General features: G+C 42.3%; 1 long non-coding RNA gene across 2 annotated transcripts in view; it reads right to left on the bottom strand.

Annotated features, from left to right (window-relative positions):
- Positions 1-1173: 1173 nt before the first annotated feature.
- Positions 1174-15584, bottom strand: part of LOC140738932 (uncharacterized) — a 191594-nt gene continuing 177183 nt past the window's right edge. For both annotated transcript variants that reach the window (XR_012101482.1, XR_012101481.1), the window contains 2 exons: positions 14237-14345; positions 1174-4626 (listed from right to left, as the gene is read on the bottom strand). This is a non-coding gene — a long non-coding RNA (uncharacterized lncRNA). The remainder of the gene's footprint in view (positions 4627-14236; positions 14346-15584) is intronic.

Genomic DNA, 15584 nt, shown 5'->3' with positions numbered 1-15584 from the left:
GAGTAGTGTTTCACTGATTCTATTGTGTTTCTTTGTACCTACTGTGAATGCCTGTAAGAAAATGAATTTCAGGGTTGTAGATGGTGACATATGCGTACTTTGATAATAAATTTACTTTTGAACTTTTTGAAGAAATCTTTACTGTCCTAAAACTGAATCATTGATGTTAAGAACAAAAGTTTTGCACTTATCATTCTAAGCATGTTTCCAGCTTCAAATCAAGTTCAGTCTGCAAAAGGTTAATTCAATGAAAGGGAACGGTCCATAATGATTTACATAATAATGTCGCTGGTGTACGGTGACAGCTGCACCTCATGGGAGAGAAAGCTGAAGACTCTGTATTCAGAATTTTTAATAACGTGGGAAATTGTTTAAGGACATTGGTAAAGAGTTGTCAGCTATCTGGGCAAACTAAGTAGGGAGGGAACCAGTTAATGTTTGTGGGAAAGAATTATTTCAGGAAAGGTGGATGTTACTGATGATTTCAGTCTGCCATGAAAAAGACAACCATGTGGGCTAAACCTGACTTTCAAGTGTGTGGTAGATTGAGTTTTTGGATTTTCATACAAACATATCCAGTGCTTCACTGTGTCATTTGGCACATTCCTCTGCCCTAAGGTCTGTTCCTTGCCAAACAGACAATGGAAGCATAATTTCAGATCGGTATTCCTTATTAACATTTTTTATATTAAACCACACAGCCACAAATCTTCATTTATGCCGTCTCCTTTGCATCTCTGAAGAAATAGTTTCCTAAACAAAAGTGTAAATGTACAGACAATTCTGTTTGGAGATTTTGCACAGGGAGCCTCTCACAGGGACTAAATTAAACATGTAGTGTATGTGAGAAATAGTTCTGTACGTATAAGCATGGGATGTAAATAGCAGCAGTGTTGTGCATGGAATCTATTGAACAGCTTTTCATAATTCTCTCAGCAGTGTTTCTGCTCGTTTCTTTTCGCCCTCACAAAATGGCGGTGGCATCTGATGTGTGCCAGCAAATGGCTTTCCCTCAATTTTCGCATGGCACCGTGCTTCCTGAAAGTCACTTGATTATTTGTATGCTAATTTAGCTGTAGTTTCCAGCAGTTTTTAGCAATCTATTTCCATGGCGCTCTTCGTGCTTTTTAGACAGGTTGCTTTTTTTTTACATCAAACACAATAAATTGCTCGTAGTAGACAAGTCTCAGTTTATTGCTTCAATTTTTTATGCAAGATTTCTATTTGAAAAACATCCAGACATGTAGTGTAACATATTGAACAATGTACTTAACAAAATTATTTTTTATTCAGTATGACAGATGCATCTCGTTACCATGCAGAGATAAATAGGCTATGCAGGATATGCAAATGATATTTACTACTGGTAGTGTTTGCTTTATCTTCGAACGCACATATAAGCTTGTTCTCCGTCACCCTCAGAAAGCCTATTAGCAGCCACATCTAAAGTCATTAGTAGAGAGCATTAAATACTCCACTACAATCAGAAGCAGCTGAAGCCCAAGTCATTACGGTGGCATTTGTTTTGGTTAGAATTCTCCTTTTGTATCCAGATGGTTTATAGGAAATGGACGATACCAAGCAATATGTTCCGAGTCGTCCCAGTTCAGTCACTGATCTGTGCTGCACTAACTGAGCTGAACTAGAACTGAAGTATTTTTTCATTTAGCGATACAGCACGGTAACAGCCCCTTCCAGCCCAATGAGCCCGTACCACCCATGTGACCAATTAACCCACTAACTCGTACGTCTTTGGACAGTGGGAGGAAACTGGAACTTCCTGAGGGAACGCACACAGTCATGGGGAAAACATACGAACTCCTTACCGACAGCGGTGGAACGGAACCCGGGTTGCTGCGCGTTTATAGCGTAATTCTAACCGCTATGTTATCATGGCACCATTGCAAATGGGGGTGGGGGGGCGAGGCAGGCAAGGTAGCAGAGCGCTAACACTTGCCCTTCCAAGTTGGGCCATTGCAAACGATCTCTGCCCACCAGTTAAGGAAGGTAAAGGCACAACCATGGTTCCTGCATCACATTGCTCTGCCGCTCTCTGTAAGGTGTTTGTACGATTTCCCTGTGACTGCGTGGGTTTCCTCCTGGTGCTCTGATTTCCTCCCATCGTCCAAAGACCTACCGGTTAGTAGGTTAACTGGTCATTGTAAATTGCACCATGATTAGGCCTGGGTTAAATTAGGGGATTGCTCAGCAGCACGGCTCAAAGTGCCATAAGGGCCTAGTCCGCGTTGTATCTCAATAAATAAATAAAAATCGCAATTTAGCATTTTGAACATACGGAATTTGGGAAGTTTTAATCTTGATTGTGATGTTCCAGATAATTGAGCTGTCCATTATTCTTTTAGACATAAAATATATAAAAGCAGGAAGGTTATTCTAGATAACATTAGCATATAACACTGTGCTGCAGTACTATGCAAAAGTCTTAGATATATAATATTGCACTGTACTGCTGCAACAAAAAAAAAACAAATTTCATGACATATGTCAGTGATGATAAACCTGATTCTGACACGGGTTTCTATTGTGGACTGAGAGTGGGAAGGTGGCAGGGAGAGGGGAATCATGGTTGGGAAAAGGGGAAGGGAGAGAGGAGAGAATGGGAAGCACCAGAGAGACATTCTGTAATGATCAATAAGCCAATTGTTTGGAATCAAATGACCTTGCCTTGCCTGGTGTGCCCTGACCCTGGCACTCCTTCTCTGCCAACTGTCCCACACTGCTCCCATGCCACTCCACCTTCTCCATTCCCAACATCCTTTGCTTTCACCAGATTTACAAACTCATTCCCTGCACCATGTTGACAAATACAGTACCAATGTACCTAAGGCATTTATTTGCACAGTACTGTATATAATCTGAGTCAGGCTGTAATTGGATTACTGCATATAGTGCAGTATGGGGCACCACGATAGCATAGCGGTTAGCACAACAATATTACTACTTGAGGTGGTGGAGTTTGGAGATCAATCCTAGCGTCTTCTGTAAGGAGTTGATATGTTCTCCCCGAGGAATGAGTGGGTTTTCTCTGGGTTTTTTTCTCTGTTTCTTCCCACCATCCAAACATACTGGTTAGTAGCTGAATTGAGTGTTATCACAAACACCATGAAACCTGCAAGATGGATGACTTGTCTCGGCCTGAAATAACGACTGTTTAAACTTTTCCATAGATACTGCCTGGCCTGCTGAGTTCCTCCAGCATTTTGTATGTGTTGCTAATTGGTTGTTATATTTTGTGACTTCAGGACATTAAACTAATTCAAAAGAAGACACGGGCTTCCGGGAATATGGGTCTAACTTGGTGTTTGCTTTAAGCAAGGTGCACACAAATTACATAGGCAATTCCCATATTTTACATATAACCTGAATTATTGAAATGAACAAGAATGCTTAATCTAAGAATATATTTACAGTATTACTCAAATATTGCTGAAATATTAAATACAAAACATTGTCAATGTAAATTGTTCTATGATTAAGTTTGGGTTAAATCTGGGGTTATCCAGGGTTGCGAGGTGGTGCAACTCGAAGGAGCAGAAGGGCCTATTCCCTGCTGTATCTCTAAATCAATAAATAGTCACCACATTACAAAGTAGATACAAAAGCCTAAAAGTGATACAGAAGAGATTAATGAAAACATTGCCAAATATTGAAAATTTTATGTGTTGAAATTTGGAAAGGCTGGGTTGTTTGGAACAGAAGCAATGATAGGCCAATGAATCTTGTATCATTAGAAGGGAAATTATATGTGATGGTTCCAAGGGATTGGATTTATGTTTATTTGGAAAGGCAGTGACTGGTTAGGGATAATCGGCATGGTTTTGTGGGAGGAGAATCTTCTTTCACTAATTTTAACCGAGGAGATTGATGAGAACAAGGCAATAGATGTTGTCTATATGGACTTCAGGGAGGCATTTGACAAGGTCCCTCACGATGGGCTCATCCAGAAGGTTAGGGCACATGGGATCCAAGGCAAACTGGCTAATTGGATCTGTGAAAGGAGGCAGTGGGTAATGGTAGAAGGATCTTTCTCTGATTGGAAGTCTGTGACTAGTGGTGTACCTGAGGGATCAGTGCTGGGAACTCGGCTATTTGTAATATGTGTTAATGACTTGGAGGTGAATGTAGTAGGTTTGATTAGTAAGTTTGTAATGATACTATGTTGAGCGGAGTGAAGAAGGCTGTCTAAAGCTCCTGCAGGACGTGGATCATTAGGGCAGAGTATCAGGGTTGGAGTCAGGTTTACTATCACAGGCATATGTTGTGAAATTTGTTGTTTTGCAGCAGCAGTGCAGTGCAATACATAATAATAAAAACTATAAACAACAATAAGAAATACATTCAGTATATATATTAAATTAAATAAGTAGTGCAAAAAGAGAACAAATACTGTGCTAGTGTTCATGGGTTCAATGTCCATTTAGAAATCTGATGACAGAGGGGAAGAAGCTGTTCCTAAAATGTTGAGTGTGTGTCTTCAGGCTCCTGTACTTCCTCCTCGATGGTAGAAATGAGAAGAGGGCATGTCCTGGGTGATAGGGATCCTTAATGATGGATGCCGCCTTTTTGAGGCATCGCCTTCCGAAGATGTCTTCGATGCTGGGGAGGCTAGCATACAAATACAATTTAATCCGATAAGAATGAGATCAGCACACTTCATTTCCCCCATTCACTGTCACTTTACACTTAAATTCCCCACTTCATCCCTACACTGACACACACCTCCCCACAGTCCCTCACCACCCCCTTCATCCCCCATTCACTGTCACTCTACACTGACACTCCACACCTCATCCCTACACCGACACACTCCTCTCCACAGTCCCTCACCACCCCCTTCATCCCCATTCACTGTCACTCCACACCTCATCCCTACACTGACACACTCCTCTCCACAGTCCCTCACCACCCCCTCCATCCCCCATTCACTGTCACTCCACACTGACACTCCTCACCTCATCCCTACACTGACACACGCCTCTCCACAGTCCCTCACCACCCCCTTCATCCCCATTCACTGTCACTCTACACTGACACTCCACACCTCATCCCTACACCGACACACTCCTCTCCACAGTCCCTCACCACCCCCTTCATCCCCATTCACTGTCACTCCACACCTCATCCCTACACTGACACACTCCTCTCCACAGTCCCTCACCACCCCCTCCATCCCCCATTCACTGTCACTCCACACTGACACTCCTCACCTCATCCCTACACTGACACACTCCTCTCCACAGTCCCTCACCACCCCCTCCACAGTCCCTCACCACCTCCTCCATCCCCCATTCACTATCACTTCACACTGACACTCCACACCTCATCCCTACACTGACACACTCCTCTCCACAGTCCCTCACCACCCTCTTCATCCCTCATTCACTGTCACTTCACACTGTCACTCCACACCTCATCCCTACACTGACACACTCCTCTCCACAGTCCCTCACCACCCCCTCCATCCCCCATTCACTGTCACTCCACACTGACACTCCTCACCTCATCCCTACACTGACACACTCCTCTCCACAGTCCCTCACCACCCCCTCCACAGTCCCTCACTACCTCCTCCATCCCCCATTCACTATCACTTCACACTGACACTCCACACCTCATCCCTACACTGACACACTCCTCTCCACAGTCCCTCACCACACTCTTCATCCTTCATTCATTGTCACTTCACACTGACACTCCACACCTCATCCCTACACTGACACACTCATCTCCACAGTCCCTCCCCACCCCCTTCATCCCCATTCACTGTCACTTCACACTGACACACTCCTCTGCACAGTCCCTCACTACCCCTCCATCCCCCATTCACTGTCATTTCACACTGACACTCCACACCTCATCCCTACACTGACACACTCCTCTGCACAGTCCCTCCCCACCCCCTCCATCCCCCATTCACTGTCACTTCACACTGACACTCCACACCTCATCCCTACAGTGACACACTCCTCTCCACAGTTCCTCACCACCCCCTTCAACCCCCATTCACTGTCACTTCACACTGACACTCCACACCTCATCTGTACACGAACAGAGTCACTATCCTACTGTGTTTTCACGTGTCCTGCTGCTCCCTAGAAGAGTTCCTTTTGCCAAGTGTCACTTTGTCAATTAATCATTCCCTGTCAGAGTTGGCCTGTGTTCAGAAACTTCATGTACTTACAGTCTATGTGTATAAGTCTATGTCTCTACGGCTATGCTCAATAGTTACTTGTGTTTTGTGTTTCATATAACTGTTTTTATATTTATTGTGTCTTTTATGCTGCATCAGAGCCAGAGTAACAATCATTTTGTTCTCTTTTACACTCGTGCACTGAAGAATGACAATAAACAATTTTGAATCTTGAATGATGCATTTTGCAAATTTAAATACAGGTAGGGTGCATACAGTATACAGTCGAGCACTCAGAAATATTGATGACCAGAGACATAACGAGGTCCAATTTCATAGTACACTGCAAGTGGCAGCACAATTAAATTTGATGGCGAACAAGGCATATGGTTTTCTTGCCTTCATAGGTCGAGTTCCTGATTACAAGAGCTGGGTGTTCAGTTGCAACTTGATAAAACACTATTTGGGCCACACTTGGGACATTGTAAACAGCCAAGTCGCTACACCATAGGAAGGATGTGATTGCAGTGGAGAAAGTACCAGAGAAGATTCACTGGGAAGTTGCTTGGATTGAAGGGCTTTAGTTACGGGAAGAGATAGGGCTTGTTTCCCGTGGAGCAAAGGAGTCCGAATGGTGACTTGACAAAAGCATACGGTCTAATGGGGAATCAGATTTAATTCAAAGTTCAAGGTAAATTTATTATCAAAGTACATATATGTCACCATATACATCTCTGAGATTCATTTTCTTGTGGGCATACGCAATTAATCTATAGAATAATAACCATGAAAGAATCGATGAAAGACCGCCCAACTTGGGCATTGAACCAGAATGCAGAAAACAACAAACTGTGCAAATACAAAAGGCAGGAAATAATAATAATAAATAAATAGGCTATAAAATTGAGAACGTGAGATGAAGAGTCCTTGAAAGTGAGTCCATTGGTTGTGGGAACATTTCAATGATGGGGCAAGTGAGATTGAGTGAAGTTATCCATTTTGGTTCAAAAGCCTGATGGTTGAGGGATAGTAACTGTTGCTGAACCTGGTGCTGTGAGTCCTGAGGCTTCTGTACCTTCTTCCTGATGGAAGCAGCGAAAAGAGAGCATGTCCTAGGTGGTGGGGGTCTCTGATGATGGATGCTGCTTTCCTGCAACACCATTTCATATCGATGTGCTCAATGGTTGAGAGGGCTTTACTCATGATGGACTGGGCCATATCCATTGCTTTGTGTAGGATTTTCCATTTAAGGGCATTGGTGTCTCCATACTGACCTGTGATACTGCCAGTCAATATATTCTCCACTACAGATCTATAGAAGTTTGTCAAAGTTTTAGATGTCATAATGAATCTTTGCAAACCCCAAAGTAAGTAGAGGCATAACTGTGCTTGCTTTGAAATTGCACTTACATGCTGGGTCCAGACAGGTTCTCTGAAATGATAACACTGAGCAACTTAAGGTTTCTGATCCTTCACCTCTAATCCTCTGATGCAAACTAGCTCATGGACCTCTACATTTGCTACCTCGAATTGCTACATTTAAGAGACACCGATGGAAACCACTGTTTTTTTAATAATACTTTTTATAAGATCTGTACTTTTTAACAAACTCGTATTTTTCGTGCTCATGGGCAGAAACCAGTATAGCAGCTGAACTAATGGTTTATCACTGTTCTCAGTTTTCATTGGCTAAGTATCAGCACATTACCCACGTGATGTCATTGTTTCAATTATGTAGCCTATTAACTAATTCATTCCTAAGGAATTTCTCTCACCTGATCTATAAAAGTGATAGATTTCTCAGAAATACCATCCTTATTCTTTTGTCTTACACCCTTAACATTGAACCCTGAGCATCATTTCTCAGCTCTTTATTTCGTTTGCATCATTTTCATATGTTTGTGCTCTAAGATAAACTGAAATCTTAGAATTAAGACTACTCATCATTCTTGATTCCTGGATCAGAAATTAAGCAGAGATCCAACAGCACTTAGATGGGAATAGAGGGATATGATCCTCATGGAAGTGAATGGCAAAAGGGGCAGTATAGGCATGGTTGGATGAAGGGCCTGTCCCTGAGTGGCACAAATTTATAACCCTGAGGTGGGGGGATAGCCGAGATGCATAAAATTATGAGCCTGTGATAAAATAAGTTTCTTGTTTGGGGTGCCACAATAGCGCAGTGGTCGACGCAAAGCTATAACAGTTCAGTGCTTCGGAGTTCAGAGTTCAAATCCAGCGCCATCAGCAATGACTTTGTACGTTCTTCCCGTGACCATGTGGATTATCTCCAGATGCTCCGGTTCCCTCCCACAGTCCAAAGACGTACCAGTTGGTAGATTAGTTGGTCATTGTAAATTGTCCCTCTAGGGTTAAATGTGGGGGGGGGGCGGGGGTTACTGGTTGGTGCAGCTCATTGGGCTGGAAGGGCTGTACGGAGGACCTGTACTGCTCAGCACAGTGCAGTCAAAATCTGAGGGCAATGATAAAATGTATTGCTAAAGGCCTAGGTTTTGGGTTATTTTGAAATGAAACCCCATGATAGGAGCTAGGATTGTATGTGTTGGGGTCAGGCCACAAGTGTCACCACAATTCCAGCCTTATATGGATCTGCTTGATAGTCCTATGGACCAAAGCCAGTGTGTAAAACAGATCTGGGGTTTCTTCATTCAGTGGTGATGTGCAGAGTAAAAACAGCAAGGTGTGAAACCTGTCCTATACAGCACATTTGCGAGCCTACTCAAAATGAAAACTCAGTGAAATCTTTGCTAATTCATGACTCAGTGGCATTGGAGAAGATTTTTTCAGTAGTGGGTGCTTCTAGAACCGGAATGAGAAAGAGTTTTTTTAACCAGAGGGCGGTGAATCTGTGAAATTCATTGCCACAGATGGAGTCAATTCATTGAGTATATTTAAAGCAAAGGTTGATAGGTTCCTGATTACTGAGGGTGTCAAAAGTTACAGGGAGAAGGCAGGAGAATCGAGTTGAGAGGGAAAATCAATCAGTCATGATGGAATGGCAGAGATGGGGTGAATGGCCTAATTCTGCTCCTATTCTCCTATTATAATCTTATGGGTCTTTTGAAACACTTTTGAACATTTAGAAGGTGCTTTTTACAAGAACAGGCCATTCAGGCCAACAAATCTTGCCAAATTCTAATCACATAGTGTGTTGAAGTAACTATCGAGTTTGGATTTGAAAGTCTTTAAGTTTCTACTCTCAACTACACAACTAGGTAGTTTGTTCCACGTGTCCACAACTCACTGTGTAAAGAAATGCTTCCTGTTGTTAGTCTGAAATTTCCCCTTAACTATTCTCCACCTATGACCCGATGTCCTTAATGATGGATTAATTTTGAAGTAACAGCTGGCATCCAAATTACTTGTACCCTTTACTGATTTTGAACACTTCTATCAAGTCTCCTCTCATTCTACATCTACTTAGGCTACAATATTGAATTCTTTCAATCTTTCTTCATAACTCATACCCTGCAGACCTGGGATGAGTCTCGTTGTCCTTTCTGGACTCTCTCCAGAATATTTGTTATGTGCTTATCCAAATCATTAACATACATGAGAAGAGTATAGGAAGGATGTGGAAGCTATGGAGAGGGTGCAGAGGAGATTTACCAGGATGTCACCTGGTTTGGAGAACAAGTCATATGAAGTAAGGTTAGCAGAGCTGGGACATTTCTTTTTGGAGCATAAAAGAATGAGAGGGGACTTGATAGAGGTCTACAAGATTATGAGAGGTGTAGATAGGGTGGATAGTCAGTACCTGTTTCCCAGGGCACCAATAGCAAACACCAGAGGGCATATGTACAAAATTAAGGGAGGGAAGTTTAGGGGAGATATCGGGGGTAAGTTTTATATACAGAGGGTTGTGAGTGCCTGGAATGACTTGCCAGGGATGGTGGTGGAGGCTAAAACATCAGGGGTATTTAAGAGCCTCTTGGACAGGCACATGGATGAAAGAAAAATGAAGGGTTATGGGGTAGTGTGAGTTTAGTACTTTTTTTTAAGGATTATACGGGTTGGCACAACATGAAGGGCTGAAGGGTCTGTACTGTGCTGTAGTATTCTATGGTTCTATGGTTCTAAGACAGCAGAGGCCCCAAAACTGATCCTTAACTGAAGGATCTTAAGAAGCCTGTGTAGACAAAAAAGTTGTAAGGTACCAGGTTTTATTTCTAGGTTGACTGGTGGTTGATACGGAAACTATAACATTTAAATTTGATCTGTATGAAGAACAAGAGAATAAAAGTGAGTGCAGGGCACTTTTACAGGGAAAGGTTGAACAAGTTAGGTCTTTATTCTTTGAAGCATAGAAGGATGAGGGGGGACTTGATAGAGGTATTTAAAATTACAAGGGGGATAGATAGAGTTGATGTGGATAGGTGTAACAAGAGGAGGAACTTCTTTACTCAGAGAGTGGTAGCTGTGTGGAACGAGCTTCCAGTAGAAGTGGTAGAGGCAGGTTTGATTTTGTCATTTAAAAAAAAATTGGATAGGTATATGGACTGGAAAGGAATGGAGGGTTATGGGCTGAGTGCAGGTCGGTGGGACTAGGTGCAAGTAAGCGTTCGGCATGGACTAGAAGGGCCGAGATGGCCTGTTTCCATGCTGTAATTGTTATATGTTATATGGTTATATAGGGCATGCAACTGTGATTAGTGGGATTTACTTCTCAGCAAGTTAAAGGTTAAGATAGATTGTTTTGGACAAATTGTTGTGTCATAATCTATAACTGAGAAGAACCTGCAGATGGTGGAAGTCCAGAGCAACACACTCAACATGTTGGCGGGACTCAGGCATCATTTATGGAAATAACTAGATAGTCAACATTTCAGGCCGAGACCCTTCATCAGGACTGGAAAGGAAGAGGTAAGAAGGCAGAATAAGAAGGTGGAGGGGGAAGGAGAAGGAGGACCAGCTGGAAGAAAATAGTTGGAGCTAGATGAGTGTGGGGGGGGGGGGGGGGGAGAGGAAAAGTATTCCATCTGGGTAGCCTCCAATTAGGCGGCAGGAACATTGATTTCTCCAACTTCTGGTAATTTTCCCACCCCTCCCTCTTTCTTTCTCTTCATTTCTCCATTCTGGCCTCTTACCTCTTCTCCTTGTGTGCCTATCACCTCCCTCTGCTTTCTCTCCTGCTTCCCTTCCTTCCATGGGCCACTCTGTTCTCCTATCATATTTCTTCTTCTTCAGCCCTTTGCCTTTACCACTTATTACCTCCCAGATTTTCACTTCTTCCTCCATCCTCCACCCACTTGGTTTTACCTATCACTTTGAAACCTTCATTAATCAAGAACCTATCAACCTCTGCTTTAAATATGCATACCCAGAAATGGCCTCCACAGCCACCTATGACGATGAATTCCACAGATTTACCACCCTCTGGTTAAAAAATTCCATAGCTCTTCAATCAAAATTGTAATGGCTTTCTTACCTCTGTCCTATCATGTCTTGAGATTCTCTGGGGTTATTTTTATCTAGTTTGCTTTGCAATGCATGAGATTGTCCTCAGCAATAGCATTGGTAGACATGGAAGTAGGTTGTGATCCTGCAGGAGATATTATTTAGGAATGGGTGGGAATTGTTCAAATTGACAAACAACTACCGTGACATGCTGTCTGTAAGCAGTTTGTATGTTCTTCACCGGAAAACATGGGTTTCCTCCAGATGCTCCATTTTCCACCCACACTCCAAGCACATTCGGTTATGGTTAGTGAGTAGTAGGAATGCTATTACGGCATCAGAAGCTTGTTGACACTTGTGGGCTGCCTAGCACAACCTATGCTGCTTTTCACTGCATGTTTCGATGAAAATGTGACAAATAAAGCTAATCTTTCTTTGAGCCAGCTGGGAAATATTTTGAGAAATTTGGGAACAAATTCTAATAGGATTTTAAGGCATCAAATCAAAGTCTGCAGAAGCTGGAAGTCCAGAACACATGCAAAATGTTGGAGGGGCTCAGCAGGTTAGGAAGTATCCTTGGAGAAGAGTAAATAGTCAACATTTTGGGCTGAGATCTGCTGAGTTCCTCCATCATTTTGTGTGTGTTGCTTGGGATTTGAAGACAATCCATATTTGGGAGTTTCCTATTTCCACTTCCCTGTCCATCTCTCTTTCTGGCTCCAGGTACATAGAATCCATGAAGACAACCTCCAATGGGATAACTTTAAGTGCAAGTTCAATGTTATTGTCATTCAGCCGTACACATGCATATCACCAAAAAAGCAGCTTTCTTACAGGCCGAGGTGTACAACACAATACTGTGTGTATGGAGTGCTCCTGATAAATAGAAACTGTTACATTTCTCTTTCAGTCCATTTCTGAACCCTCACCTTATGTTGTGCTGCTAAACTCTTTGAGAGGCTTAACTTCCTCAAGCAAATCATAGGAAAATAATAATAAATAATCTTCATTATGTAACATAGAATTTATGCTCTTGCTGCCAACTGCAACTCTCCCCAGCCACTGCTTCAGTCTACTCAGCCTCAAGCAAGCAACTCACAAACTCAGTACTATATCAATCTTTCTGTTCTTAAACCTAACTCTCCCAATTTGCTTTGTCCTCCTCCAAATTTAACCATAGCAGTTGCTGAATTTTTCTCTGCCCTGAATTAACTTGAAATTAATTCAAGGTCTTCCACTTTGATCTTTTTGCATCTTAATACCTCCTCACCTACCACCTCAATTCTCACAAATACACTCAGTGACCAGTTTATTTGGTATACCTGTACACCAGCTCATTAAGGCAATTATCTAATCAGCCAACCATGTGGCAGCAACTCAACACATAAAAGCATGCAGACATGGTCAAGAGGTTCAGTTGTTGTTTAGGCTAAATACCAGAATGGGGAAGAAATGCGAAGAGGGGAAAAAAGATATAGTGGAGGCATTAGTAATGATCTTTCAAGAAGCAGGGTATTCTGGTATGGTTCTGAAGGAATGGAAAATTGCAAATATCACTCCACTCTTCATGAAGGGAGACAGGCAGCAAAAAAGGAAATTACAGGCCAGTTAGTCTGACCTCAGTGCCTGAGAAGATGCTGGAGTTGATTGTTAAGAATATGGTTTTGGGGTACGAGGAGGCAGATGATAAAATAGGACGATGTCAGCATGATTTCCTTTAGATAACTCTTGCTTGACAAATGTATTGGAATTCTTTGAAGAAACAACAAGCAGGATAGACAAATGAGAATTGTTGTGTACAGTTTGGTTTGGATGGCGGAATTTATCGTTTCTGGCCAAGTTTGCAGACAGTATAAAGACTGATGGAGGGGCAGGTAGTATTGAGGAAGCAGACGGGCTACAGAAAGATTTAGCCAGGTTAGGAAAATGGGCAAAGAAGTGGCAACTGGAATACAGTGTCACTAAGTGTATGGTCATGCACTTTGTTAGAATAAATAAAAAGTGTGAACTATTTTCTAAATGGAGAGAAAATTCAAAAATCTGAGGAGCAAAGAGACTTGGGATTTCTCGTGTAGGATTTCCTAAAGGTTAACTTGCAAGTTCAATCGATGGTGAGGAAGGCCAATGCAATGTTAGCAATCATTTTGAGAGGATTTAATTATAAAAACAAGGATGTAATGTTGAGCTTTGGTGAGGGCTCACTTGGAGAATTGTGAGCAGTTTTGGACTCCTCATCTAAGAAAGGATGTGCTGATATTAGAGCAGATTCAAAGGAGATTCACGAAAGTAACTCCAGGGCTGAAAGGCTTATCGTATGAGGAGCATTTCATGGCTCTGGGCCTGTACTCACTGGAAACTTATCAAATGTTGAAAGGCCTCGATAGCGTTCACAGAGAATGATACAGAAAAAAAACAAAAGAGAATCCAGTGAGTGGCAGTTCTGTGGGCGAAAGCACCTTGTTAATGAGGGAGGTCAGATGAAAATGGCCAGACTGGTTCAAGGTGACAGGAAGGTGACAGTAAACTCAAATAACCACACGTTACAACAGTGTGTGCAGAAGAGCATCTCTGAACACACAACATGTTGAGCCTTGAAGCGGATGGGCTGCAGTAGCAGAAGACCATGAACATACACTCAGTGGCCATTTTATTAGGTACAGGCAGTACCTTCTGTGTCTTGTCCCCTCTCCCACTGGGCGTAAGGTACAAAAGCCTGAAACCACAATCCATCAGGCTCGATTCTATCCCACTGTTATCAGACTGTCGGATGGATTACCTGGAACAATAAAGTGAACTGTTAATATCAGACTATATCCCGTTAATGCCTACCTGCTCTCTGCTTTCTCTGATGCTGTCATGCTTTATTCTGCATTCTGTAATTATTTTAACGTACCATTTCAATGTACTGTGTAATGATTTGATCGGTATGGAAAATATCGATACATACAGTGAAATACATCATTTACATCAATGACCAACACGGCCTGAGGATGTGCTGGGGGCAGCCCGCAAGTGTTGTCATGCTTCTGGCATCAACACAGCATGCATGCCCACAACTAATACTAACCACTCGTCTTTGGGATGTGGGGGGAAACCGGATCACCCAGAGGAAACACACATGGTCACGGTAAGAGCATAAAAACAAGCTTACAAACAACAGCAGGAACTGAACCTTGATCAGTGATCACTGACACCGTAAAACGAGACATGCTAATCTGTGTGCCACTGTGCCATCTCTATACTGCACTGTTTTAAATGAAAGTGCGACTCCGTTGATTCCTGGGATGAAGGTTGAGCAGGTTGGCCCGTACTTTTTACAGGATAGGAATATTGACTGAAGGAACGTTAGATTCTGAGGAGGACTGGCAGGCTGCCCACACAGTTAGATTATGAAACAACTACAAAGTGAATGTCAGTCTGCCAGTAGCATAATGCATTACACATGTCTCACGAACTTCAGGTAGAATCAGCTATAGCCAAGTTCTTCACAAAGTTAGACTCTTAGTACCCACAGAAAATGATGGAATATGGATGAAGAAAAACATTGTATTCATTTCCTTTTTCCCTATTAGTGTCTGCAAGAAAGTACTTCAAAGTTTAAAGTAAATTCATTACCAAAGTACACATATGTCACCATATACAACCTTGAGATTTATTTTCTTGCAGACATACTCAATAAATCTATAATAGAATAATAACTACAATAGAATCAATGAAAGGCCACTCCAACTTGGGCATTCGACCAGTGTGCAAAAGACAACAAATTGTAATATAAGCAAGAAGGAAATAATAATAATAACTAAATGAGCAATAAATCTTGAACACATGAAATGAAGAGTCCTTGAAAGTGAGTCCATATGTTGTGGGAACATTTCCACGATGGAGCAAGTGAAGTTGAGTGAATTTACATCCTCTGTTGTGAGAGTCTGATGACTGAGGAGTAATAATTTTTCATGAACCTGGTGGTGTGAGTCTTGGGGCTCCTGTGCCTTCTTCCTGATTGAGGTAGTACAGG

The sequence above is a fragment of the Hemitrygon akajei genome, chromosome 2 (assembly GCF_048418815.1).
Source record: "Hemitrygon akajei chromosome 2, sHemAka1.3, whole genome shotgun sequence".
Lineage (NCBI taxonomy): Eukaryota > Metazoa > Chordata > Chondrichthyes > Myliobatiformes > Dasyatidae > Hemitrygon > Hemitrygon akajei.
This window is presented reverse-complemented; position numbering and strand designations above follow the sequence as displayed.